Source organism: Lepidochelys kempii, chromosome 4 (genome assembly GCF_965140265.1).
Source record: "Lepidochelys kempii isolate rLepKem1 chromosome 4, rLepKem1.hap2, whole genome shotgun sequence".
NCBI classification, from domain to species: domain Eukaryota; kingdom Metazoa; phylum Chordata; order Testudines; family Cheloniidae; genus Lepidochelys; species Lepidochelys kempii.
Genome location: NC_133259.1, coordinates 133,376,256 through 133,403,973, shown reverse-complemented (window position 1 = coordinate 133,403,973; position 27,718 = coordinate 133,376,256). Strand labels below are relative to the sequence as shown.

The 27,718-nt window shown below is 46.2% G+C and overlaps 1 protein-coding gene and 1 long non-coding RNA gene across 5 annotated transcripts in view; one reads left to right on the top strand and one right to left on the bottom strand.

The window, feature by feature from the left end:
- Positions 1–4,549, bottom strand: part of RNF24 (ring finger protein 24) — a 71,792-nt gene extending 67,243 nt beyond the window's left edge. The window contains exon 1 of the mRNA XM_073342943.1: positions 4,480–4,549. The gene's annotated coding sequence lies outside the window, so the exon portion shown is untranslated. The remainder of the gene's footprint in view (positions 1–4,479) is intronic.
- A 189-nt stretch (positions 4,550–4,738) lies between these two features.
- LOC140910875 (uncharacterized) overlaps positions 4,739–27,718 on the top strand; it is a 60,789-nt gene continuing 37,809 nt past the window's right edge. For 3 of the 4 annotated variants that reach the window (XR_012158781.1, XR_012158779.1, XR_012158780.1), the window contains exons 1-2: positions 4,739–4,980; positions 14,688–14,804. This is a non-coding gene — a long non-coding RNA (uncharacterized lncRNA). The remainder of the gene's footprint in view (positions 4,981–14,687; positions 14,805–27,718) is intronic. The other variant, XR_012158782.1, reaches the window with a different exon arrangement.

Here is a 27,718-nt window from a genome sequence, read left to right as displayed (position 1 = left end):
TCCCCTGCAGACTGCACAGTGAGGGTCTGACAGGAGGCAAGCTGCAGTGATTCTGAATGGAGTTTGGGGCACTGGATTCACCATTCAAGCCACAAAGCTGCATGTCGTGCACTAACTGCCCAAGCGGACCTTACTGGCACACACTAGGTACCAGAGCACATCAACATAGTCCAGCAGGGTCACAGTTAGAGCACAGCCCGTGGCTTGGGCAGGGAAACAAGCAACATCTTGGCCCACTCAAAATCTCCATAGCTTGTTTCCTATCAGACGCTCACTGCAGTCTGTGCATGTGCCATAAGGGTGGTGAAGAACACCCCCCACAGCTGCGGAACTATTTGCTGTGTTTGTCAGGTGTGCATGTGTGTGTGACTCATCAAGTATGCGCATGCTTGCAAAATTTGTAGGCTTAAACCTGAATTAGTAATTACATGTAAAAATCAGGAGCATTACAGAAAATTAGGGTGGGTTGGCATCTCTGCCCGCCCCCAAGGAGTTCTTCCTTTTGAGACTATTTTCTTTTTTTCTGTATTATTTGAGGGAAAAACTAGCTAGTTTTTCTGGGCTCTGGGCCAAGATTTTCTTTAAGGTTTTGCTATAGATTGCCTAGCACTCCAAATATAGTAACCAGAGGAAGTGCTTTATGAATACAGTAACTGAATAAATAATCTGTTTCACCTGTGTTAATTTTATTATGTAACTAGTTTAAGGTAGTTTTATTTACATCTGATATAAACACATACCAAGAAGATTGTAGTTGCTTAGTTTATTAATAAATATTGTAGGTTACCCAGGTTGGGATCAAGAATAAAGTCTGAAACATTCCATTCCATTCTTGCTGTCTCATAACTCAAACAGGAAGAATATGGGCAAATTTTGTTTTATTCATCAGTGTAGTTTATCGAGACAAGCCATTTCACTGTTTGAACTAAATGGGCCAAACTTATCTATGGTGTAACTCCACACACTTAGAAGTTACACCTGGAATTATTCTGGTATATTGTATTTCCCTTACTAAGCAATAACAGGGTGGACTATTGTTTAAGATTAGTAATTATTTCAGTTCAATAATTTTGACATGATAAAGCACACAGGTACTGCCAAAATTAATACATCAAATGTGTGTGCCTAGGAACAGGTTCCACCTTGGTGATATGGTTCTATACAGTATGTATTAAACAAAAGAGGACATGAGATTTTAAGCATGGCTTCACTCTGAAAAGTGACTCAGCAGCCTAATATTGTGAGGTTGATTTCATATCAAATTTGTCCAGTTTATAAGTAAAAAAAAAAAAAAAAAAAAAAGACAGTTTTTTCCTGTTTGCAGGCACTAGACTCAACCCACAATCTATAAGTCACGCTGGGTTCTTTCCTATTTCTGCATTATCATGATGATAAAATTCTGCAGGCCAAATTCTGCTTTCAGTTACACTTGTACCAACCAGCTATTTTCAAAGGTGTTGCATAGGTGTACCAAAGAGTAGAATTTGGTCTTGTAACTGCAATTTAACAATTCTGTTGATGAAGCATGATCCAGAAGTAAATGCAGCTCTCTCACAGAGCTCTTTTGGCTCTACAACTACTCATAAGAATAAATTCTTCCATTTCTGTCCCCCACCCCAATAAAGCAGATAGTGATCTTGTAAAAATGGCACCTTGGTGTAGTCAATAGATCTGTTCCCTGTTTGCACTGCAAATCCTTTTTCATATTAGAACTGCCCTTTAAATTAGGCAGGACTCTGGGAAGGGGATCTATATTTTATGCACTTTCACACATCCTTTTTTTCTTCTTCCTCTCAGCATAAGTGCTCTGCAGATATGCTTAACTTTAAGCATGTGAGTAGTCCACTTTAAAATCAAACATGAACTTAAGTGCTCCTATGAATTAGGGCCTTAATGAGCTTCTGGTAGCAAGAGGTATATATAGCCTGCATTTGGAGAGGGATGGACTTTATCTGTTGTAATAGATCTTTTCCATCACTAACTTCTGTATTTGAATAAAGAAACATGGTAAAACAGAAGAGGGCTCTCAGCAATTAATATAAGAACCATGCTTCAGTTGCCATTTAGTTTACCAGCTAACATTAGACTGCTATATGTCTATTTGATATAGTATATACTCATGATATAGTTCTCCAACATACCTAATCTAAATTAGCTGATTGCTACTCCACACACAGCACAAACAAATAAATAACAAAAATGAAATGTGAACTATGCAGCTAAGGAAAGGAAACACTCCAGCTAGTGTGCACCCCACAGACAAAAAATAGGTACAAAAGAGAAATGATTAAATAAAAGAACAGAATCATACAGCTCTTGTCTCTATTTGGCTTAAAGTCAGTTGCAGACTGTGAATAGGAGCCCTTCCTAGTTGAAACAGCCCTGCAGAGCAGTAACAAAAACAAAGAAAAGCCAGTGAAACAAAATTTCAGCTCAAGAGCCCAGACATTATTCCTTTGTAAAAATGAGAATGAGGAATGCATCTCATTATTTTCTAGCAGCCCTGTGAGAGGAGCCACTGAGCTGGGTTACGTGATATTGAACACGTTATACATGACAGAAAACTCCACATCAAAGACGGGGAGCATGCCAGAGCAATATGTAATCAAAACCTCCTGTCAAGGGGGGTGTGTGTGTGGGGGAAATCCAACACATATACACAGATGTGGAGGATTTGGCACCACCTAGCTATTTGCACATGGTGTGCGTGGAAGGTTCGAGGAGCGCTACTTGGATTGACTTACACATTACAGATATTAACGGAGCCCTGCATCATGAGTATTGCACCAGCAAATACACCTCTGGGAACAATTCCGCACTGGCTGGGGGAACAGACTAAACGACCTAATACATCTTTTCCATAGCAAGTCTTTATGCTTTAAGACTTCCTCCCATCAACTCACAGATTCCCTAACCCATGCATTGCCCATGCACCCTAAAACAAAGACATATGATGCAAGCCAAGAAGCAGAGGGTGCATTTTCTCTCCAGCATTCTCCGCTGTGTAATCTACCCACCACCCCAAAAACAGCAGCCTCTCGGATGCTTAGACTGTCTCTGTATGTGCTTGCATGGCCGGAAAGTCCATCTCATGGTACAATTTAAATATGAAGATGATGCTTTTATCAGAATCACAAATGTATGTCTCAGCCCCTAAAAAGCCATAGGATGTGCTACAACAATACATTAGCAGCAACCTCTCTGCCCTACGTCTCCACCAGACAGCTCAGCAGCACAGAGCAACAGAGAGGACACACTCGATTGTGCCATCCTGGGCAGATTGCACCCACCTCTGACACAGCCCTGAGAGGGGTGTCTCTTTTGCACTTGCTGGCAACCTTGGCACAGCCCAGGATGTCAGCCAGATATGACCAGACCAAATTGAGAACTTGGGTTGGGGATTTGGGGGCCTGCATGTCTCCCCACGGGGCATGGCTGATGCCAACCGCTCTGCAGGATGGGGAGCGCGTGATGGCCCCCGGGGCTCCGCTGCACAGAAAGATGCTCCCCTTGCATCCCCACTCACTGTCAGGCCAAGTTATCCTCCTCGCACCACTCCTTGCCCCACTTCAGTCAGGTGGAGGGGCTGAGGCTCCCCTCCCTGAGCAGGTATCTGGAGGTAACCACTGCTCACCTCCCTCTGCCCTCCAAGGGGTTCAGGTCTCCTCCCCCAGAGCAGGTCAGAGCCCCTCCCAGCTGCCAGAAGCCCCAGGAAGAGAGGGGGCAGCTCCTCCCTGTAGTGCCCCCCGTCCTTCAGTGAGACCCTGGGGCAGGGGGAACAAGAAGCTCTTCCCCATCGCCAACCTGCAGCGTACACCCCGGGAGGGGAGGGGGAGTTTGGGGGCAGCTCTCCCCCCTCCCTGCAGCTTACACCGGGGGGGGGGTTGGGGGCAGCTCTCCCCCCTCCCTGCAGCTTACACCCGGGGGGGGGGTTGGGGGCAGCTCTCCCCCCTCCCTGCAGCTTACACCCGGGGGGGGGGTTGGGGGCAGCTCTCCCCCCTCCCTGCAGCTTACACCCGGGGGGGGGGTTGGGGGCAGCTCTCCCCCCTCCCTGCAGCTTACACCCGGGGGGGGGTTGGGGGCAGCTCTCCCCCCTCCCTGCAGCTTACACCCGGGGGGGGGGGTTGGGGGCAGCTCTCCCCCCTCCCTGCAGCTTACACCCGGGGGGGGGGGGTTGGGGGCAGCTCTCCCCCCTCCCTGCAGCTTACACCCGGGGGGGGGGGGTTGGGGGCAGCTCTCCCCCCTCCCTGCAGCTTACACCCGGGGGGGGGGTTGGGGGCAGCTCTCCCCCCTCCCTGCAGCTTACACCCGGGGGGGGGGTTGGGGGCAGCTCTCCCCCCTCCCTGCAGCTTACACCCGGGGGGGGTTGGGGGCAGCTCTCCCCCCTCCCTGCAGCTTGCACCCGGGGGGGGGGGTTGGGGGCAGCTCTCCCCCCTCCCTGCAGCTTGCACCCGGGGGGGAGCCCCGCCCCTCACTCACCCAGAGATGCCGCCCCGGCGGAGGGAGTCCGTCGATGCCGCAGCCGCCTCGCTCCCGCTGACTGACAGACACACAGCCCGGCTCTGCCGGAGCGCCAGGGACCCGGATCTGGAGGGCCCCGCCCACTCCCCTTCTGCCTCGCGCGGGGAGCCTCCCGCTCTGCGCCTGCGCCGAGCGGCGCCGGGGCGGGGCCGGCGGGGGGCGTGTCTGTCTCGGCTGCCGCCTCCCGCCCTTCGCCCGCGCTCTGCAAGGCCCTGGTCACGCCTCCTTCCCAGGCTGGGGGTGCCCAGGCGCGCAGCGGGCCCCGGGCTGGGCCCATGGGGCCTGGCTGCCGTGTCGCCGCCCCGCGCCCCGGGGCCCGCGGGCGTCGCTGGCTTGGGTTGCCCGGGCGTTGCGACCTCTTGTGCCGCGGCTCGGGATGGTTGGCGTTTTTCTGAAAGCCTCAGCTCCGGGAGTCCTGTGATTATGTGAGAATCTTGGCTTTTCGTTTCTCTTCAAAAAGTGAGTTCCTAGCCCTTTGTGGCTTCAGAGAAATGTGCAGAAAAGCCAGAAGGCAGATAAAAGGAACCCCAGACTCATGATTTGTTTTTTAAGCCACCTCATGACTGGGGGGGGACCTGCTTTTCTGGGTGTCCCAGTATAGAGGTTTCCTAATGGCGGGTAGAGAGCTAACGAGTCGGGTGGTGCTGGTTCCTTAGTCACATGTCCAGCAGCTAAACTGCATTAAAAAAAGCAAAGTACAAAATACAATTAATATTTTCCTAATCTTGCTTCTCTAGGTAAGCAATTGCTGCACTTGCCATAGAATGTTATGTGATCAAGAGCTTGGGGGGAAGTGACAAAGAAGACTGAATGGTGTAATGCCTCCTAGATGATATCCCCATTAACGTGTGATCCTTGGTTATGACCAAGAGTGGGACATCCCATCCTAGTATCACACAGGTGCATTGTCCGTGGTGCCAAGTTTTTGGTAAAGCTGATCTATTTATCCTCTAAGGCTTTTCTTCAGGGCTTGGCTATGGGATAACTGAAGTGGGTTTTAGCTCACGAAAGCTTATGCTCAAATAAATTTGTTAGTCTCTAAGGTGCCACAAGTACTCATTCTTTTTGCTGATACAGACTAACACGGCTACCACTCTGAAACCTGTATTTTACTTACACTGGACTGGGGCTGTGTTACGTAGAATTGGTCCTGTTTTTATTTTGTGGCATTGTAAAGCTCATAGAACACAGCCAGATGCTCAATAAAGTGAAATAAAATGTCCTGCTGGACAATATGGTTGCATTTCCTGAGACCCAAAAGAGAGACAAGGTGGGTGACGTAATATGTTTTATTAGACCAACTTCTGTTAATGAGAGAGACGAGCTTCTGAACTTACAGAGTTATTCTTCCAGTCTGGGAAATGTACTCGGAGGGTAGGCCTATGGCTGGCCTGCACCAGTTGACTTGAACTTCCAGGGCTCAGGCTAAAGGACTCTTTAATTGCAGAGTAGACGCCAAGCTGCTTCCCAAGCTCTGGGACTCTCCCACCTTGCAGCATGGCTTCACCAAGGGCAAGTCATGCATGACTAATCTAATTGCCTTCTATGACAAGATAACTGGCTCTGTGAATGAAGGGAAAGCGGTGGACGTGTTGTTCCTTGACTTTAGCAAAGCTTTTGACACGGTTTCCCACAGTATTCTTGCTAGCAAGTTAAAGACGTATGGGCTGGATGAATGGACTATAAGGTGGACAGAAAGCTGGCTAGATTGTCGGGCTCAACGGGTAGTGATCAATAGCTCCATGTCTAGTTGGCAGCCGGTATCAAGTGGATTGCCCCAAAGGTCGGTCCTGGGACCGGTTTTGTTCAATATCTTCATAAATGATCTGAAGGATGGTGTGGATTGCACCCTCAGCAAGTTTGCAGATGACACTAAACTGGAAGGAGAGGTAAATACGCTGGAGGGTAGGGATAGGATACAGAGGGACCTAGACGAATTAGAGGATTGGGCCAAAAGAAATCTGATGAGGTTCAACAAGGACAAGTGCAGAGTCCTGCACTTAAGACGGAAGAATCCCATGCACCGCTACAGACTAGGGACCGAATGGCTAGGCAGCAGTTCTGCAGAAAAGGACCTATGGGTGACAGTGGACGAGAAGCTGGATATGAGTCAACAGTGTGCCCATGTTGCTAAGAACGCCAGTGGCATTTTGGGCTGTATAAGTAGGGGCATTGCCAGCAGATCGAGGGATGTGATCGTTCCCCTCTATTCAACACTGGTGAGGCCTCATCTGGAGTACTGTGTCCAGTTTTGGGACCCACACTACAAAGAGGATGTGGAAAAATTGGAAGGAGTCCAGCGAAGGGCAACAAAAATGATTAGGGGACTGGAACACATGACTTATGAGGAGAGGCTGAGGGAATTGGGATTGTTTAGTCTGCGGAAGAGAAAAATGAGTGGGGATTTGACAGGTGCTTTCAACTACCTGAAAGGGGGTTCCAAAGAGGATGGATCTAGACTGTTCTCAGTGGTAGCAGATGACAGAACAAGGAGTAATGGTCTCAAGTTGCAATGGGGGAGGTTTAGGTTGGATATTAGGAAAAACTTTTTCACTAGGAGGGTGGTGAAACACTGGAATGCATTACCTAGGGAGGTGGTGGAATCTCCTTCCTTAGAATTTTTTAAGGTCAGGCTTGACAAAACCCTGGCTGGGATGATTTAGTTGGGGATTGGTCCTGCTTTGAGCAGGGGGTTGGACTAGATGACCTCCTGAGGTCCCTTCCAACCCTGATATTCTATGATTCTATGCAGGGTCCTAGAGCTCGGGCCCCAGCTTGGGCTCCAATGTATGCACCATAATTAAACAGCCTCTTAGCCTGAGTCCTGCTGACCCTGACTCAGCTGGTACGGGCCAGCCGTGGGTTTTTAATTGCAGTGTACATGTTCATATTCTCTGTGTGTATATAAAGTCTGCTGCAGTTTCCATGGTATGCATCCGATGAAGTGAGCTGTAGCTCACGAAAGCTCATGCTCAAATAAATTGGTTAGTCTCTAAGGTGCCACAAGTACTCCTTTTCTTTTCACATATTTCAAGGGACCATTCAAGGTGAAGTGCCTTATTAATGCTCCCTCCAGTCATAGGGCAGAAAGAAAGGGAAGGGAAAAAAAGGCAGCTTGTCAAGGTGCTGGCGGTGGTGGGAAGGTTGTTAGTGGGTTATAGTTTTTGTAATAAGCTGTAAATCCAGTGTCTCTATTCAGTCCATGATTTTTAATATCTATAAAAGTTACCATTTTAAACTCCCAGGCTTGTCTTTTGAGGATGTTGTGGTGCTGTGCCGTTTTCCTTTGAGAATGAGGCCTGAGAGGTCAGATACAGGGTGGTCATTGTGTAAAAAGGGTTCACCCACAGGTGAGCTCTCCACAGACATAGGGCTTGTCTACCCTGGCAATTTACAGCACTGCAACTTTCTCGCCCGGGGTGTGAAAAAACAGCCCCCTGAGCACTGCAAGTTTCAGCACTGTAAAGTGCCAGTGTAGGCAGTGCCCCAGCGCTGGGAGCCGCGGCCCTCGTGGAGGTGGCTCTGCAGCGACCACACAAGCCACATTAAAGCGCTGCGCGTTGCCAGTGTAGACTAGCCCCAAGACGTACCAACCCAAAGTGGCAACAGACCCTGGCAGAACAGCAGATGCAAAACCTGCAGATATCTCTCCGCTGCTAGAGTGATCAACACCTACCACAACCCACCTTTCAAGGGGTCCTACACATGCCTACTTAGGCATCTGAAGAAGTGTTTTTTTACCCACTAAAGCTTATGCCCAAATTAAAGACTAACAGATTTAAGTGCCGCCGGACTCCTCGTTGTTTTTGTGGATACAGACTAACACGGCTACCCCTCTGATACTTGATGCCTACTGAGGGTAATCAGACATCCTGATATTAGGGGTTTTGTCTTATATGCACAACGATACGCTGACCCCATCCCGAGGAAAAAAAAGTGTTCCAGTTTTTCACACTTGCTATCTGGTCAGCCTGTGCCTATCAAAACAAATGGTGTACCTCATCCAGCCCAGTAAATGCCCCACTAACAGCTATGTGGGTGAAACCAGGCAGTCACTGCACTTGCAAATGAACTCACACAGAAAAACAATAAAAAGACAAGAATACCGTATCACCTTCTTACAACAATCTGTAACCCACTAACAACCCCCTTCCCAAGCAGCCTTTTTCCCCCTTCCTTCCTTCCTCTCTCCCTTCTTCCCCCCATGACTGGAGGGTTGTTAGTGGGCCACTTCACCTTGAATGGCCTTGAAATATGTAAAAAGAAAAGGAGGACTTGTGGCACCTTAGAGGCTAACAAATTTATTTGAGCATAAGCTTTCTTGAGCTACAGCTCACTTCATTGGAATGCATTCCAATGAAGTGAGCTGTAGCTCAAGAAAGCTTATGCTCAAATAAATTTGTTAGCCTCTAAGGTGCCACAAGTCCTCCTTTTCTTTTTGCGGATACAGACTAACAGGGCTGCTACTCTGAAACTTGAAATATGTGTTAACTACATACGCTGAATAATTTGCACCACCTTGTAGTTAGCTGTGACACTCTGAGTATGTTTCCCACATGTGAGGAAGAACTCTGTGTAAGCTCGAAAGCTTGTCTGTCTCAAAACAGAAGTTGGTCCAATAAAAGATATCATCTCACTCACCTTGTCTCTCTAATATCCTGGGGCCAACATGGCTACAACAGCACTACATGGGACCCAACAGGGTTTTTGGGACCCCAACCCATCCTGCACCTAGCACTTGTGGATCCATCCTCTCTGAAAAAAATGGAATAAACCCATTGGAACATGTATGGATGGTAACCCTATGCATCATAGTAAGAACAACAGGGAAATGTGCATGCTCTTAGCATTATGTGCCTTTAATAACACACTCCTTAAATAACATTAAGTAACAGATCATCATCCCCGTCTTTGAAGACAACTAAGGTTCTATTGCATCACAACGTTCTTAGAGGGAAGTGGGGAAATAGGAGTGTAAGGAGGTTTTCAGAGCAGTGCATCAGCATGATGTCACGATGCTAGGGTGTATGCACCAAAAGTACCAGGATGTGAATGAAGCTGACTCCATTTTTGCCAATAGTAGGTACTTCTGTGCTCTACCCTTCCCCTACCCCCGCCTCCTGAAAAAGGAAAAAGTTGCTTAGATGGAAAGATACATCTGAAGCCAGATTTCAATAGGATCACAAAGTTATATAAAACAGTGATAGAAGAGCCTTTGAGACTATTAACCAGATTGGTCAACTAGCGGGCCCTAAGCATAGTTTTTATGCATTTAGCCCAGACCCTCAAAGATATTTACGCTTCTAGCTTCCATTGATTTAGGAGCCTAAACACCTTTGAGGATCTGGGCCTCAGTAACTGTGGCTGCAAACAGTATCTTGTTTCTTCCCAGAAGCCAACGTTATACCTGGCTGTCTCCCTGGAACCAGTTCAGCACACTGTGTTTTTTATGCAGTGCAGCTGGCCCTCCCAGTCATGCCACTGTAACCAGTGTGGCCAGTCCTCCTTCCTCCCTGCTGTCTGTGCAGTAGGATGTTGTCCCACAGGTTCTAATGCCACTCTTTGTGTATGCTCTGCTGAGGCAGTATGGGATGACTGCCCATATTTTCCAAGAATGCACTGTTGTAGCATGGGGAGACAGATGCCCAAATGTTGTCTAGCCACAGATACAGACAGAGCAGTTACAGTGTGGACACCACTCTAAACCATGTTTTTTACTGGCCCAGAGGAGAGTTTCACAAACTGATTACAAAACTCTGCTTGAGGTAGTTGTGGGGAGAGGGCCTTAGGTTGACCGTACATGCATGTTTAAATTTAATGTTCAGCTATTCCCAGTCTAGCACTGTTGGTAGAGAGATTCAGGTTTATTTTATTTTGATTCTGCTGATCTTTAGCCATAGACATCTGTGCAATCCATGGCCTTCTAAGTGGGAATCTGCTGCTCATTAATTTTCTTCCAGGTAGGGCATTAGAGCATCCCTTCAGAATATTTAAGATGCCCATAGTTAGGTGTTGTCGTTGTGTGCTGTAAGCATGCACCCTCCCTGAGATGTATGTAGCACAGAAGCCAATCCCACTACAAAGAAACAACTTTGTAAGGATTAAGCCACTCATCTGGAGCACCTACTCTAGGTTTCACACTAATTGTGGCTTCCAGCAGCTTGGAGCAGTTGCAAAGGGAAAACACCATGCTCTGTGCAGGCTCTTCATTGTAACATCTGATACCTCATGAACATATCCACAAAACAGCTGGTGAAGTAGGGGAATCTCCCCATCTAAGACGTCTGGAGGTGAGGCACGGAGATTGACTAAAGTGCCCAAGGACACATAGGGAGTCTGTGGCAGAGCCGGGATTTGAACCTGTCTCCTGAGTCCCACTGTAGTACGTTAACCAACTTTTCAATCACTGGCAATGTTTAAATCCAGGTTGGATGTTTTCTAATAGATCTGCCCAGCTCAAACAGTGATTGATTCAGGGAAGTTCTCCAGAAAGGCCAGTTAAACCCCAAATAGCGATGCTAAGATGGAAGAGTGCAAAGGTTAATGAAATCAGGCTCTGCTGAAAAATGTTTGGGCTAAAGCAGAAGATTGGTATCCGTTCCTAGCTTTGCCACACACTGACTTGGTGATCTTGGGAAGTCATTTCCCTCTGGGTACCTCAGTTTCCTTTATCTGTAAATCTAGTGTAATGGTACTTCCCTAGCTCCCAGGGATGTTGTGAAACTTAATTCAAGGATGGTTGTTACAGTGCTTTGATGTACATGGATGAATGTTGCGACAGCATTACTTTGGTTGTAATACGCAGATTCTCCTTCAAAGAGGCTTGGCAGGACTGAACTCATACAGAGCTAGTGACTGCTCCCCAAATGAGTTATTGCAGTGTTTCCCAAACTTGGGATGCTACTTGTTCAGGAAAAGCCCCTGCTGAGCTGGGCCAGTTTGTTTACCTGCCACGTCCACAGGTTTGGCCGATTGCGGCTCCCACTGGCCGCAGTTCGCCGCTGTAGGCCAATGGAGGCTGCGGGAAGCTGCGTGGGCTGAGGGACAAATTGGCCGCCACTTTCTGCAGACCCCATTGGCCTGGAGCGGCGAACCATGGCCAGTGGGAGCTGCGATCGGCCGAACATGCGGACGCAGCAGGTAAACAAACTGGCCCGGCCCGCCAGGGGCTTTCCCTGAACAAATGGTATCCCAGGTTTGGGAAACACTGAGTTATTGTTTATAAATTGCTCAGCCTTATCTCACCAAACCCAGCTCAGGACATGACAACATTCCAAGCACTTCTTTCTTCCCAGAGATGGAGATGTTGTTTCCTGGTGACAAATAGTCACACAGATCTTGCTTTAGCCGGATGTTTTACTAGAGCAGACAGGCATGGAGTGAATGTCAGGACAGTCCACAGCTCACTAATGTTAGCAGGTCCTGGGCTTGCTTTGCATCTTATGTATTTTACTGTAACTGGATGAATTCCTTCAAACTTGCTCTTCAGACAACTTCACCACAGTGATCATAGAACCGTTGAGCTTGGATACACTGGGGTTAATCTGGTTTCTGCATGCAGGAATTAGGGAAGGTGAATCTTAGGTGAAATTCACCAGGGAAGAGGAACTTTATCCACCAGGGCTTCATCATAAGCAGCATCAGCACTGAAGAATCTGTACATCTCCTGGATGTCCTGGCTCCAGCTAGCTCTGGATCTTCCAGCAAAAGAGAGGTTGCAAGTGGTGGCAAGGGCTGCTGAGATCTCATTTCCGAGGGGAGGAGACATTGTCACCTGGAGTTTGCAGGCTGAATTCCATGCTGGAAATGAATGGGGCCCTATATCTTCTAGCTAAGATGTTCTTTTATAGATGAATTTTAAAAAGCCTCTTTAACAGTATAATGAACATATTAAACTCTGTTTCAGCTGGTTTCCCTGCCCTCTTTAACAGTATAATGAACATATTAAACTCTGTTTCAGCTGGTTTCCCTGCCACGCGTATCCTTTTGCCTGAACCCAATACCCTGCCTTTGCTAATGATGATGGCAGCACAGCGTTTTCTTCCTGCCACCCTCCTAGAAATTGTTGGAGGTCATCTGTCCTCAAAGAGCAAGCTAGTCTCCTTGTGAAAACAAACTATTCATTGTCTTTTTCAAAACCAGAAAACGAGCTATTTGCCGTCTTTTTCAAAACCAACAGATCTTGTTTTCAAAAGGTCTGCAGCCCAGGTGATTGCAAAAACCTATGTACAATTGCATGCCTGATTTGCATACCTGAAAATCATCTGATTGCTTAAATACTACAGTGTTAGGTGCTACAGGAAATCCTGTTAAGACTTCGGGCAAGCGGTCATGGTAATTGCATCTGCAAATTAGGAGCATAATTGCACACCTGACAACTTAAAGATCCGGTCAGTACTTTCCCCTTTGTCTTCACAAACAAACCGTTGATCCCACCCTCACTGCCTAATTGTTGTTTGAAACAATAATTGAAAGTCCCATGAGAGTGATTTTTAACAAACTGATTTTAACGCGCTTCACCGAGCTCCATCAGGAGAGAGAAAGTTCTCTGACCTTCCACAGACTCCACCCCTACAAGTCTCCAACTGTAAATAAAGTGACAACACACTCAATCAGTGAAACATCAGATAACAAGCATTACCTCATCAGAACAGATTCCCATTGGCTTGATTATACTTTGAGGACATGTCAATTTTTCAAAAGGAGTACTTGTGCCACCTTAGAGACAAACAAATGTATTGGTCTCTAAGGTGCCACAAGTACGCCTTTTCTTTTTGCAGATACAAACTAACACGGCTGCTACTCTGAAAAAAGATCAGAACGCTCTCCCTTCCAAATCAGGCCTCAAAGCCAGCAGAGAAATGTAAGGGCTCCACAGCTGCCTTAGGCAGGTGGGGGGCAGAGTTTGGGGGTGCGGGTTCTGGACACCACCCACATTTCTACAAACCTGCCACCCCTGTTATTAATCTCTCCTTGTACGGAAGCTGATCCATACCCCTAATCATTTTTGATGCCCTTTTCTGAACCTTTTCAAATTCTAATATATCTTTTTTGAGATGGGGTGATCACAACTGCATGCAGTATTCAAGATGTGAGCGTACCATGGATTTATATAGAGGCAATATGATATTTTCTGTCTTCTTATCTATCCCTTCCTTAATGATTCCCAACATTCTGTTCGATTTTTTGACTGCCACTTCACATTGAGTGTTTTCAGAGAACTATCCACAATGACTCCAAGATCTCTTTCTTGAGTGGTAACAGCCAATTTAGACCCCATGTAACAAAGTAGTTCCTTAGGAGGGCAGATCAATCTTTGCTTGTTGTTGGTTGGTATGACTAGAAAGCAGTAGTCACAAGGTAAAGAAGATTCAAAAGAGAAGGTTCTTCACTGTATTTAACATACAACATCCCTGGGTAAATTAGAACAGCAAATGTAGGAAAGTCAGGAGTAAACATAGTACAGAAGGAAAACACTTTATATATAGGGAAGCTGTTAAAAATAGCTGGTAAGGCAAATGCATGCTTGTTGGCACTACATAGGCTTGGAAGAATTAGAATTTTATCGATAAGTGTCTGTAACTGTCAATTTTACTGTACACACACAAAGTGACAAACAAATATTTCCATTAATAATCATTGAAATTTACAGATAGGCCATTTACGGTGACCTAACCAAGCGCGGTATCTAAACTGACACTTTGTCGATATAACTTTGCCGCAAATAGCTCTACACCTCTCGTTGAGGTGGTTTTATTTTGTTGGCAAAGCAGGAGAGTTTTGCCAGTGGAAGGAGCAGTGTAGTGTGTACACCGCCACTGTTTTGCTGATGAAAGCTGCCTTTTGTCGACAAAACTCTGTAGTATAGACAAAGCCCAAGGCTCTGTCCCAGTTCCTGTAGCATATAGTCTTATACAAGGAATTGCCATTAATTTAATTTTGATCCTAGAAAATAACACTCCTTTCTGATGTAGCTATGCTGGTACAACTTTTTAAGTGTAGCCCCAGCCTGTGTGTTCCCATTCCTTCCACAGCCCCAGCCTGTGTGTTCTCTCTCTCTGTTTGTTAGTGTAGATGACCGACAATTGGAAATAATGACTCCTGGAGCTGAACACCGAGGGAACTTTATGCCTGGTAACGCCTCCTTTTGTGTTGGTTTTTCATAGCATTTGGTGTTGAACTCATGGGATCTGGATTTCTGTCCTGTCATGTGATGGTCGGCGGATGGTGAAAGGACCAGGCTACATTGATGTGTTAAGGTATCACTGGCAGCTGGTTCATAGGTAAAGATCGTCATATAGTTGGTTATGACTGCTGATGCTGCTTGGGGAGGGGGAAAAAGCAAATAAAAAGAAGGGGCCAAATTCATCTTGACTGCAGTCAGCTGTCTAGGGGTCAGTGTGACCTATGGGCCTTTGTTTAAACATAGCTAAGACTCAGAAAAGAGATAATTGGTCATCTACTCTCCTATCCCTTAAATAGCAGCATGGGTCAGTGGGTAGCTCCTTAGACTGGGATCCAGGCGTCCTGGGTTCTGTTTCTAATGACCTTGTTTGTAAACTCTTTGGGGCAGCAGCTGTTGCTTTGTGTGTGTCCAAAACCTGAAATCACACTCTGTAAGCACTATGATAAAATAAACAATAATCTAGGGCTGTCAATTGGTTGTTAAAATTAATCATAAGAATGGCCATACTGGGTCAGACCAAAGGTCCATCCAGCCCAGTATCCTGTCTACTGATAGTGGCCAATACCAGGTGCCCCAGAGGGAGAGAACAGGTAATGATCAAGTGATCTCTCTCCTGCCATCCATCTCACCCTCTGACAAACAGAGTCTAGGGACACTGTTCCTTACCCGTCCTGGCTAATAGCCATTAATAGACTTAACCTCCATGAATTTATCCAGTTCTCTTTTAAACCCTATTATAGTCCTAGCCTTCACAACCTCCTCAGGCAAGGAGTTCCACAGGTTGACTGTGCGCTCTGTGAAGAAGAACTTCCTTTTATTTGTTTTAAACCTGCTGCCCATTAATTTCATTAAGTGGCCCCTAGTTCTTATATTATGGGAACAAATAAATAACTTTTCCTTATTCACTTTCTCTACACCACTCATGATTTTATATACCTCTGTCAGATCCCCCGTTAGTCTCCTCTTTTCCAAGCTGATTAATTGTACTATTAAACAATAATAGAATACCATTTATTTATGTATTTTGGATGTTTTCTACATTTTCAAATATATTAATTTCAGTTACAACACAGAATATAAAGTGTACAGTGCTTACTTTATATTTATTTTTGATTACAAGTATTTGCACTGAAATCCCCCCAAATTGTATTTTTCAGTTCACCTAATACAAGTACTGTAGTGCAATCTCTTTATCATGAAAGTTGAACTTACAAATGTAGAATTATGTAAAAACAAAAAGCATTCAAAAATAAAACAATGTAAAATTTTAGAGCCTGCAAGTCCACTCAGTCCTACTTCTTGTTCAGCCAATTGCTCAGACAAATAAGTTTGTTTACATTTGCAAGAGATACTGCTGCCCACTTCTTGTTTCCAGTGTCACCTGAAAATGAGAACAGGCATTCTCATGGCACTGTTGTAGCCAGCGTCACAAGATATTTACATGCCAGATGTGCTAAAGATTCACATGTCCCCTTCATGCTTCAACCACCATTCCAGGGGACATGCGTCCATACTGGTGACGGGTTCTGCTCGATAACAATCCAAAGCAGTGCGGACCGATGCATGTTCATTTTCATTATCTGAGTCAGATGCCACCAGCAGAAGGTTGATTTTCTTTTTTGGTCGTTTGGGTTCTGTAGTTTCCACATCGGAGTGTTGCTCTTTTAAGACTTCTGAAAGCATGCTTCACACCTCATCCCTGTCAGATTTTGGAAGGCAGTTCAGATTCTTAAACCTTGGGGTGAGTGTTGTAGCTATCTTTAGAAATCTCACACTGGTACCTTCTTTGCATTTTGTGAAATCTGCAGTGAAAGTGTTCTTAAAATGAACAACATGTGCTGGGTCATCATATGAGACTGCTATAACATGAAATATGTGGCAGAATGCGGGTAAAACTGAGCAGGAGACATTCAGTTCTCTCCCAAGGAGTTCAGTCACAAGTATAATTAACGCATTATTTTTTTAACGAGTGTCATCAGCATGGAAGCATGTCTTCTGGAATGATGCCCAAGTATGAAGGGGCATATGAATGTATAGCATATCTGGCACATTAAATACCTTGCAATGCTGGCTACAAAAGTGCCATGCAAATGCCTGTTCTCACTTTCTGGTGATGTAAATAAGAAGAGGGCAGCATTATCTCCTGTAAATGTAAACAAACTTGTTTGTCTTAGCGATTGGCTGAACAAGAAGTGGGACTGAGTGGATTTGTAGGCTCTGAAGTTTTACATTGTTTTGTATTTGAGTGCAGTTATGTAACAAAAAAAAAGTACATTTGCAAATTGCACTTTCACGACAAAGAGATTGCACGACAGTGCTTGTATGAGGTGAATTGAAAAATACTATTTCTTTTGTTTATTGTTTTTACAGTGCAAATATTTGTAATAAAAACAATATACACTTTGATTTCAATTACAACACAGAATACAAGATATGTGAAAATGTAGAATAACATCCAAAATGTTGAATAAATTTCAATTGGTATTCTATTGTTGAACAGTTTGATTAAAACTGTGATTAATTGCAATAATGTTTTTAATTGCGAGAGTTAACTGTGATTAATCGACAGCCCTACAATAATCTAATTTCCCCTACCAATGAAGGATTATGTCAAGATAGTGCTGACACAGCAGAAATAGGATTAATCAGAAGACTGCCAGCATGTTTGAAGGGGATAGCGGCTTCTAACCTCAGGCTACATGAGTTATGCTGGGTGGTTTTATCTAATGAAATCTTTTTAGTGCTGTGGGAATCCCAGCTCAGACAAGAGAGGGACTTGCCAAAACACGCCTGAGATGTGCTTACGCTGAACAAACAGAGTGTAAAGACTTGTGAGGATGACTTGTAACACTAATACCCATTGACAAAACTGATCTCCCTAATCTTTGCTAAATGCCCACAGTGAACTGGTTATATTGAGCTTTACATATTGGCCAATCCTAAATGTTCATTGATGAAGCTTGGAGCTAGGTCCTGTCAGTGGGAATGGTACAAGGAGTAGGAATGCTCACACTTAGCTATTGGCCATGAATTTGAATTAAAGCTCTTCTTCTCTTGCAGTACCCAAAGCTTTCCCACATCTGGGAACATATGCAAACCTGGGGCATATTTGTAGGCCCAGTAAGTTGCTCAGGCAGCTTTAGGTTAAGCCCAGCTGTGATATCACCGAATGGTGGCAGCTTTTGGGGGCTGCCAGAGGTTGCGCATGCTGCCTTTGCCCTGCATTTCTTTTTTATTCATTTTAACAGAAGCAAAGGTTTGACCCTTTATTAATAAATGGTTAATCCTGGGGTAGTAAGTAGAGACAGCTGTAGCACCAAGTTGCACTGAATCGCATTGTCTTCAATGCACTGCATTTAAAATGTTCATGCACAGGAGCCAAGAAAGCAAATGGGGCAGCCCAGACTCACCAGTTTCTCCCAGGCAAGTTCCTTAGCACCGTAAGTGCGGAGCGCAGGAAATGCCCCGGCCCTTTCAGGTATCGAAGGGGTAGCCGTGTTCGTCTGGATCTGTAAGAGTGGCACAGAGTCCTGTGGCACCTTATAGACTAAGTCTATAAGGTGCCACAGGACTCTTTGACCTTTCAATGTTCTCCGAGTCCAGTTTTTACAATTCCATGCCGAAAAAAAGGAGGTGTGTCCACTTCAAGAGAGCAGGGGCATCCCAGGCCCGCATGGCTTCCTGAAGCTGCCATTGGTTCGGAGGACACAAGTGGTGATGCAAAGTTTTCAAAGGGGAGGAAACATCAGGATAATACATTAGAGCAGAGCTGCAGCTCTGCTAGAATGCAGGTCGAGAGTCACTGTTTAAAAGATGCTTATTCTAAGTGCTCTAAAACCCACCTGGTGATTCACAGGGCCCTGAAATTTGCTGCGCGCCATTAGAGGTGTAGAGTAAGGATAGTGGTCCAAATTTGGGGTCATTTGAGTAAGGGGTTCCTGAGATAGAGCCCACTAAAAAGCCACATCTTTACAAAATCACTTGGTGGTTCTAACTTTTTTTGTGCACCCTGAGGGCTCATATTATTGCTGTGATCCTCCTCACACCGATCTTTTTAGTATAAAAAGTCACTTGCTTGGTGCACTGGAGAGCTCTGAACAGAGTCAGCTAACAGGAGAGCTTCAGAGGGAATTGCTGTGGACTCTGTGCATGGAGGTAGCAGGACTTGGGGAGTGGTTCATTTGGTCCCTCTGTTGGTGGTTTGTTTGATTTTGTTCCCTGTGTGTGAATGGCGTTGCTAGGCTGTGTAAGGACCTAAGACAGGTCTGTTTGTTGGTGTCTTGGTAAAGGCTGCAAGGCTCTCACCCTGGGAGCTTTGATCAGCCCTGCTGTTTGAAGTTGGGGTGGGGGGTGCGGAGACTGGAGCTGATACGCACCACTGGTTCAAGGCTCAGTTCTTCCAAGGGAGGTCTAGTGATGAGACAGGGATGCAGCAGGCAGGGCTGTTCTGCAGTGCCCCCTTCAGGGACACAAGCAGTACAGTGTCCGGTTTCCCCTGCCCCCTTAGTCTGCAGCCTTTGGCCACCTGCTTGAGGCTGGGTAGCCTGCGCCATAAGCTTGGCATCAGTCTCTAAACAAAAATAGCAACTCTGGAGTCAGCTGTCTGCACTTTTAAACACGCGCGTAGTTTCGGCACTTAAGGCCAGGCCTTGGCCTGGGTCAGCACTCAAGGGCTCCTTCCCATCCCAATCTCACCCACCTCTGCCCCTGAGCAAAAACAAGCAAGCCTTCTTAATGGGCCTGGTGGTTCCTGATTGGTAAATATTTGCTCCTGGCACATATAGGCCTCTGGAGGACTGTCTCGTTGGTTGCCCAATCCGAGTGGATTTTCCTTGGGCAGGGAGTGTCTGGGTGCTGGTGTCTCCAGAGAAAGCCTGATAGACCCCATCACAGGGTTCACTGTAGAAGGAGGAAACTGCAGCATCTCAGCTACCGCTCTGGTACCTGTTGGCAAAAGGTGACCTTTTAATGACAACCCAGATTCAGGCCCACCAGTGTCAGCTGGAGCCCAGGGTGCTCAGCATCCCCCTCCCCACAGGATCATGGGCCCGGTGATCCTGACCAGAGCAGGCTCTCCCTGCGCCAGTAGGACTGCGATGGCGGCAGCAGGCGGGCAGGGCACTGAGTGCCACCAGCTCCCCACCCTGGGGAGAGGGAGAGGCCCACAGGGAGGCGCTGATTGATGGGCTGGCAGTGCGTCCCAGGCCTGCGCCAGCCACGCTGCCCCCCACCTCCTGTGGGTATCCCAGCCACAGATATCCCCTGCAGGACCCCTCAATACCTTCTCCAGTGCCCCACAATATCCCTCCCAGTACACACCCACCCTTCCAGCACCCCCCAAATATCCACTCCAATGCCGTCCAATGCCCCCTCCCTGTAGAGAGACACCCCTTCAGTAGCCCCCTAACTGTACCCTCCTCGCAGCAGTGTCCTCTATTTGGAACTTGAAATATGGTAACCCTAGGGGTGGCTCCGTTCTCACAGCCTCGGGTTCCAGTGCAGGTGGGAGCAAGTTCGCCCTTCTAGCAGCAGCTGCCTGCTCCCAGTGGCTGGGCTGGGCACCGCAGCCAACCTTGGGCTGTATGGCCGTGAGCCTGGCAGCCCTGGCCGGGGACAGGGAAGCCAATGGGAGCAAGGGACAGTTCCGCTCTGCACATAAGGCATGTGGGGAGAGTGACTCAGCTGCAATGGGAGGTCCCTGGGTGGCGAGCAGGGTGTGACTGGGCAGCTGAGAGGCAGGGGCCCAAGGGGGATGAGTACTGCAGGGAGCATCATAGGGAGCAGCTCATGACAGCTGGGTTCTGTGGGCCGGGGCCGGCTCCAGCGGTTGCGTTGGCCAGCGCCGGGCTCCTTCGGGACAGAGCCAAGAGTGTGTCGGGGCGCACCTTGGAGCTGTGTCGCCCCCCTGCCTGGGGAGCACTCAGCCGTGCAGAAGTGGTCTGGCTTGGGAAGCCGGGCAGGGAGGGCTGCCGGGCAGCCAGCCAGTGCCCCGACTCCCAAAGTGCGGAAACCCAGGGGCCCAAGCATCTCCCATCAGCTTCTGATCTGCCGGCTCCAGGTAGGAGGCAGTGGTTTTCAAACTGTGGGGTGCGTTCCCCTAGGAAGACATACTCTACAGTTTGAAAACCATTGTGCTAAACAGAAAGCAGAAATCTGGGGGGGGCACATGACCCCACATGTCCCCCGCCCCACATGTCACCTTTAGGAGGTGCAAATGTGCTTGCTCACCCCAGGTGGTAAAATGCTTAGTTATTGCTCTGGAAGAGCACTACTGACTGCATCCCCAACACTTGCTGCAGCAGTTTCTCTCTGCTCCTTGGAGAACTCCTGTCCTGATATGGAGTAGGCATGTCCTGGCTTAGCAAGGAAGATCTAACCAGATCACAGCGCCAGGTGAGATAGCTGCCGTCAGGCACTAGGGTGCCAATGTTTGTTGTAGGCACCTCATACCAAACATAGGGGCAGTGAATGCATTTGCTTGGATAATAAGGACTGCACAAACAGGCCTTTAGTTTTTTACTTTGACACAATGACACCAAAATAACAAGCGGATTTTAAAAAGAACATGTAAAACAACCAACAAAGTGTTACCAAACCAGCTACTTCTGACTGTACCACCTACCACCCCACACTGGAACCCATATGGGGTCTCATCAAACAACTACAATCCATACTTGATGGGGACCCCATCCTGAAAGAAATCTTTCCTGAACCTCCTCTTCTGGCCTTCAAACAACCCCCAACCTCATCAGCAGAAGCAAGCTCCAAGGGTGGATTTGATTTAAATCAAATTGATTTAAATCACTTGTCAGGAAGACTCGATTTAATCATGGGTTTCTACATAAAAGTGCATTCTTGTTGGTTGTTATAACCTTAATTCATATTCTTCACAACTCAGATAGATATAGGTTTCATTTTTAGAAGGTACATATTCTACATTTTTAAAGAGATTTATTTCGAAAACTTTTCAGATTAGTTTTGCAGCTATATCAGAAAACGAATGCTTGTTTGATTATTTCATTTACCAAAGGTAATTGAAGCAGATATTTATGAAGTCATTGGGAGGTGAACTATCTCCAATTCAACAAGTTAATCATTAATATTTGGAGGATTTTCTTGCCATGCTGTATTAGGACGAGAACATCACTGGACAGACTTTTAAATTGTTTTATTTAACTAAAACAACAATGTTATGTATTCTGGATTTTTTTTCTTCAACAGCAAACATATAATATTTTAAACAAAACAAGCATATGAATTTTTGAATTTCGTTAAACATTCAAGTTTTTTAAAATCAGGTTTGTTTTTGTTAAAATTGTTTTTAACTAAAATAGTTAAATGAAATATTTTTTTTTAAAAAATTAAATCAACTATATCCTCCAGGTCAACATGAGAAACTTAAAATTTTGGCTTCTGCAGCTAACTCAGTCATCTTCACCTTCATTTTCCTGTTTGTTCATAATCTGGAAAAGAAAAATGAGCTTTCCTGCTTTTTCAGGTCCCAAATGATTTCTCAATTTGGAACGAATTAGTCCAAAGAAAGAAAATATTCTCTCTACACTGGCAGAAGAAGCTACTGCTGTTAAAAGTGAGATTATCACGTCAACAGTCTCTGAATCCAAGTGCTTAGTGACTTCCTCCAGTTCACTGGTGTGACTTTCTTTAAAACTATTATCAGCAAACATATATTTCTTGAATGGTTCACCCGTAGCTCTGAAGTTTATTGTAGTTGGCATTATGGAGGGATGATTGCTGGATGTCCATGTCACAGCCAACTCCTCTTCGTCAGCAGTTAAGGTTTGACCCTGGTACCGAGTATTGAGAATATTTGCAAGAAAATGAGCTGGAGACAGTGCTTGTCCCATTTGTTTTTTTAATGCTTGTAATTTAACTCTGTCATTGCATATTTCTCTTTTTAAGATCTCACTCAGTTCCTTCCAAATTTCAACAGCGTCAGCAATAAAACAGGTATTTCCCTGCATTTTGTTCAAGGCTACAGAAATAGGCTTCAGGGTACTCAGCATGTGTTCAACATTTCTCTTAAGCCCAACGCTGAGAACTTTGGCTGTGACAGTACCATCTATTCTTTCATGATTTTGTTCACAAAACTGTCATCAGATTAGGCCAGTTCTTGATTTCATGCTCAAAACAGTCCACTACTGAGTTCCATCGCAGGTCTTGTGGGAGAGTTAGCTTGGTTCCTCCCACTTTTTTCAGAGCAGCTGCTGCCAAGTGGTTGTTACGACAGTATTTTGCAATTTCAACAGCATTAGCCTTTATTTCTGGAACACTGAAGTCTTTGGCTAGGAGGTGCATCAAATGAGCACTGCAGCCGTATGTTATTAGCTTGGGACTCTCTTCTAAATAATTTCTTCTCATCTTGGATACATTTGCAGCATTGTGTGTGACCAAACTGTGTACTAGACATTTGAATTTTTTTTCAGTTTGTTATAGCTTTTACTGCTGCTACCTATAAGTATTCTGCTGTGTGTGCATTTCCTGATGTATCAATTGTTTCTGTAAGGAAGACATTCTTCTGTTGTCACACAAGCACATACAACAGGATCATTGTGGACATTGTTCCACCCATCAAGACTCAAGTTAACAATTTCACCCTCTAGACCTTTTGCACACTGCTCAATTTCTCTTTCATACACTTTATGCAGCAGTTTGCCTGTCTCATCTGCTGTTGGGTGGACTGTATCCTGGTCTTAATGACTGAACCATGTTAATGAAGTGTGGGTTCTCAATCATACGGAAAGGAGAGTTTGTTGCATAAACAAATCGGGCAATTTTGTCATCAGTTACCTCTTTTTGTAATCTGCAGGTTCTCATCACAAACTTATTTATGGTTGTTTCTGGGTGATGGAGTGGTTTTTTTTTTTGTTTGTTTTTTGCTACAGGTGATATCCTGTGGATATGTGATATACATGATGTGACTGAAACACTATCATTGGCAGATAACTCTGAAACTATAGAAAAATGATGGTGATCTTGAAGGTGGATAGTCTTCAAATCCTATATGTTGATGTTGCAGGCAGGAGTAAACCCCTTTAAGGCCCTGCCAAAATGCTGGCTGTATCCTGCTCTCTGTCCAGGAGCAGGGAGCCCAGCTGCAAGCCCTAATGAGGGCTGGCTCAGAGGAACATGCTAAGTTAAGTGCGGACAGCTGGGCTGAGGCATGAGATAGCTATAAAAGCCCTGGGCAAACGTCAGTGGGGAGGCTAGCCTGGGAGGAGATAGGAGGGTGGTATCGCTGTCTCCTTACCAAAGAAGGAAGCCGCAAACGCCAGGAGACCCTGGGGAGGGTCTGTGGGCCACTAGCTGTTGGGGAATCTGGGAACTGCACGAACACTGTAAATAAAGACACTTGGGTGATCCAGCAAAAGAAGGTGTGGAAGAGTCTTTATTACACCAGCCTAAACACAGCGCGCAGGCTCAAGAGGGAGAAAGCCTGCGGGGACCCTGTGACAGCTGAGGATGGATTCTCCTAAACAAAATAAGTCAGTGTAGTTATTTAATTATTATTACCACCCAGCTCATTTAGCATTACTCATTGTATTCCCTGTCAGTACCACTTCAAAGGTGAAATTGTAACAGGAAGATCTGCCTCTTTCAGCTAGTTATTTTTTATCCCAACTGCATCTAAAATGACAGTAGCATAGAGTAACAACTATATTTTTTGCTCAAACATGAGAATTCAAGAATAGTGCAGAAGGAATTTTGTATTTAACAATGACACTTTGTTAGTTTCCCAGACCTGAAGAAGAGATCTGTGTAGCTTGAAAGCTTGTCTCTCTCACCAACTAAAGTTGGTCCAATAAAAGATATTACGTCACCTGCCTTGTCTCCACCAGACCATTTGACTAATTGATTATTTAAAAAAACTGATAGTGTGTGTGTGTAAACAATCTGGCCAGTATTTTGGGAGCCTTGTGTTTAGGAGTCAGTTATTTTCCATTTTGTTCCTCTCCTCCCACCGTTTATCTAGGGCTGTTCAAATCCATGCCCATTCATAGAATATTAGGGTTGGAAGAGACCTCAGGAGGTCATCTAGTCCAACCCCCTGCTCAAAGCTGGACCAATCCCCAACTAAATCATCCCAGCCAGGGCTTTGTCAAGCTGGGCCTTAAAAACCTCTCAGGATGGAGATTCCCTCACCTCCCTAGGTAATCCATTCCAGTCCTTCACCACCCTACTAGTGAAATAGTGTTTCCTAATATCCAACCTAAACCTCCCCCACTGCAACTTGAGACCATTGCTTCTTGTTCTTTCATCTGCTACCACTGAGAACAGCCGAGCTCCATCCTCTTTGGAACCCCCGTTCAGGTAATTGAAGGCTGCTATCAAATCCCCCCTCACTCTTCTCTTCTGCAGACTAAATAACCCCAGTTCCCTCAGCCTCTCCTCATAAGCCATGTGCCCCAGCCCCCTAATCATTTTCGTTGCCCTCCACTGGACTCTCTTGAATTTGTCCACATCCTTTCTGTAGTGAGGGGACCAAAACTGGACCCAGTATTCCAGGTGTGGCCTCACCAGTGCCAAATAGAGGGGAACAATCACTTCCCTCCATCTGCTGGCAATTCTCGAGCTCCTTTGTTATTTATCCATCTAGCAAGGGTCTTGTGCTGCGCCCATCATTGTGGCTTCTGATCATGTCACTGCCATCTTGTGGGGAGCTTGGCATGGTTCATGCTGGGAGCAGGGCAGCTTTGTGGCTCAGTCTCCTGTTTGAAGCCATCCCTAGCAGGGAGATGGACCCTCTCACCCCTCTCTAATGCCTAAGATGGTAGCTCGGGGTCACCATGTGCCACGTTTTTCACGTTGTATTGCCTCGTCGTGCTTAGAAGTGATAGGACGTGATGGCATGTGAAATGCTGGAGGACGGACACTCCTCCTGCTAACCAGTATTGAAATTGCTTGCAAAGGCCCATGGTGGCAGGGGTTGCTAGGAGCTCAGTGCTTTTTGCAAATCCGGTCACTTATTTACATGTTGAAATATGGACTCAGGAGCCTCCTTTGGCCTTTCCTAGTTTTTAACTCTTGGCCTAATTAGTCCAGCCCGAACTGTTTCCAGGACTGCATGCTCTGGACGACAGTCGCACAGCTGTGGCTCCCGTGCCTGCTCTTAGTGGTTTTTTTAAACCCTCCTCCTGAGGAAATGACGCCCTGTCCCTGGGTCTGTTTTCATTTAAGCCACATACACACTTGGCTCTCCAAACGCAGGAGTGTGGGGAGAGCAGCCCCAGAACGTTCTGCTTCTGCCTCCAACACAGAAGCTGTCCAATTGTGGACGGAAGGGGTTAACCGCAAAGGGATGAAGGCGGGAACCCTGGCTGGTGGCCAGAGCAGAAGAGTGTGAGTCATGACTCCTGGGTTCTATGATTGGCTCTGCCAGTGACTTACCTTGTGGCAGGTCACTTACCTGCTCTGTGCCTCCGTTTCCCCTTCTGTAAATAGTGTCGGAGTGTTGGGGTTTAATGAGTGTTTAAGATGCTTGCATGGAAGGATGGGGTGATGTTTAACAAAGGGCTAACTCTGCTCCAGTCACAGCTCAGAAAGAAACCACCACTCTGTGTACTCAGCCTAACTCAAGGAAACCAAAACATAAACACATGCGTTTTAAATCCCTGAGACCAAGGCCATGGGGCACAACAGATACGTCTTTGTTCCAGGTGTCAGCAAGGAGTTCACAGCTTGATGCAATCCTCCTTCGCCCCTCGCCCCGCAAAAATATTTGCCTTTGTAATAGATTCATCCTGTATCTGTCTCCTTTTGCAGATCATGTCGGAGGAAGGGACCAATCCAGCAAGCTTCTGATTATCCTCAGCTACTGCTGACTTCACCTCTCAGGCGTGAGCCTTTAAGTACATCGCTATAATCAACTTGCAGTTTTGCAAGTAGATGTTATAGCTACAGGACTTCAGGGGCCCCAAAGTCCTATGGAAAAGTCTACGCCTAGAGTGGATGTGGTCTGGGTAGATAGCTCAACTTGAGCAAAATGCATAGAAATCAAAATCCATAAAGAGAGGGCTGCAAAGGGAACAGGATCTGTAGGGGGATTAGCTGGTCAGGGGCATATGTGTGTACACAAATGCCCAGGTCCAGAATTCAGCTTTCAGATCCTGAAAGTTTATATGGTTTATAGGATAGTGGTGTCTGTTTGCAGGGCATAGATCCGTTATCAGGTGACCCCCAGCACCTGTTAGTTCTGGCTGGTCCCTTTAAAGCTACACTCACTTGGCAGTGACTGGACGGTGTTACCATCTGAGAGCTGTTTAGGGGGCCTCTTCTGTAAAATGACCTAGCAATCTCAAGATGTCCACTGGGGACATGGGTCCACATCACACAACCCCTAACCATTCCTGTCAGGTTCAGGGAAAATATCCAGGATGTAGCTGGTCCGAGGGGGTTAATCCTTTCTGCTGCTCCTACAGAGACAGCCTCTCCTAGGTAGGGACAAGGCACCTCAGGAGCTAAACAGTCTCCTGTCTGGTCAGTACTTGGATCGGATGGAAGACTCAGAGTGCTGTAGGAAATAACCATACTGACTCTCTCCCTCAGAGCAGCCAGTGACCTCGATACCTTTGCAGAGGGTTGGTAAATTGGGGATTCTATTTTGGATGAGATGGACGACCAAAGCCCTGACTATGTGTTACTAAAGATTCCCTGGGAATAGTATCATTGACCAAAATGTCCTGGCCAAAGCCTATTGTGGGCAATTGTTTCTTGCCTACTGCTCCTGAAATACTGCTTACAGGTTCAGCTGTATACACAGTTTCCTTCCCACTGCCTGTCGCACACTACAGTGAAGTGTTGCATGATATTAAACAGACGCTGCATTCCTGCCCAGTGATTCCCATCTCTGAAGCTTGTAGAGAGCGCAGGAGTCCTTTGCAATAAAAAGGTCTCTGTGAGTGCAAGATAATGTGAGAACTATTATTGTTTTAGTTAAGATCCAGTTTTGTTCACAGATATGTGCATCCAACTGAAGTCAAGCAGAATTGCATG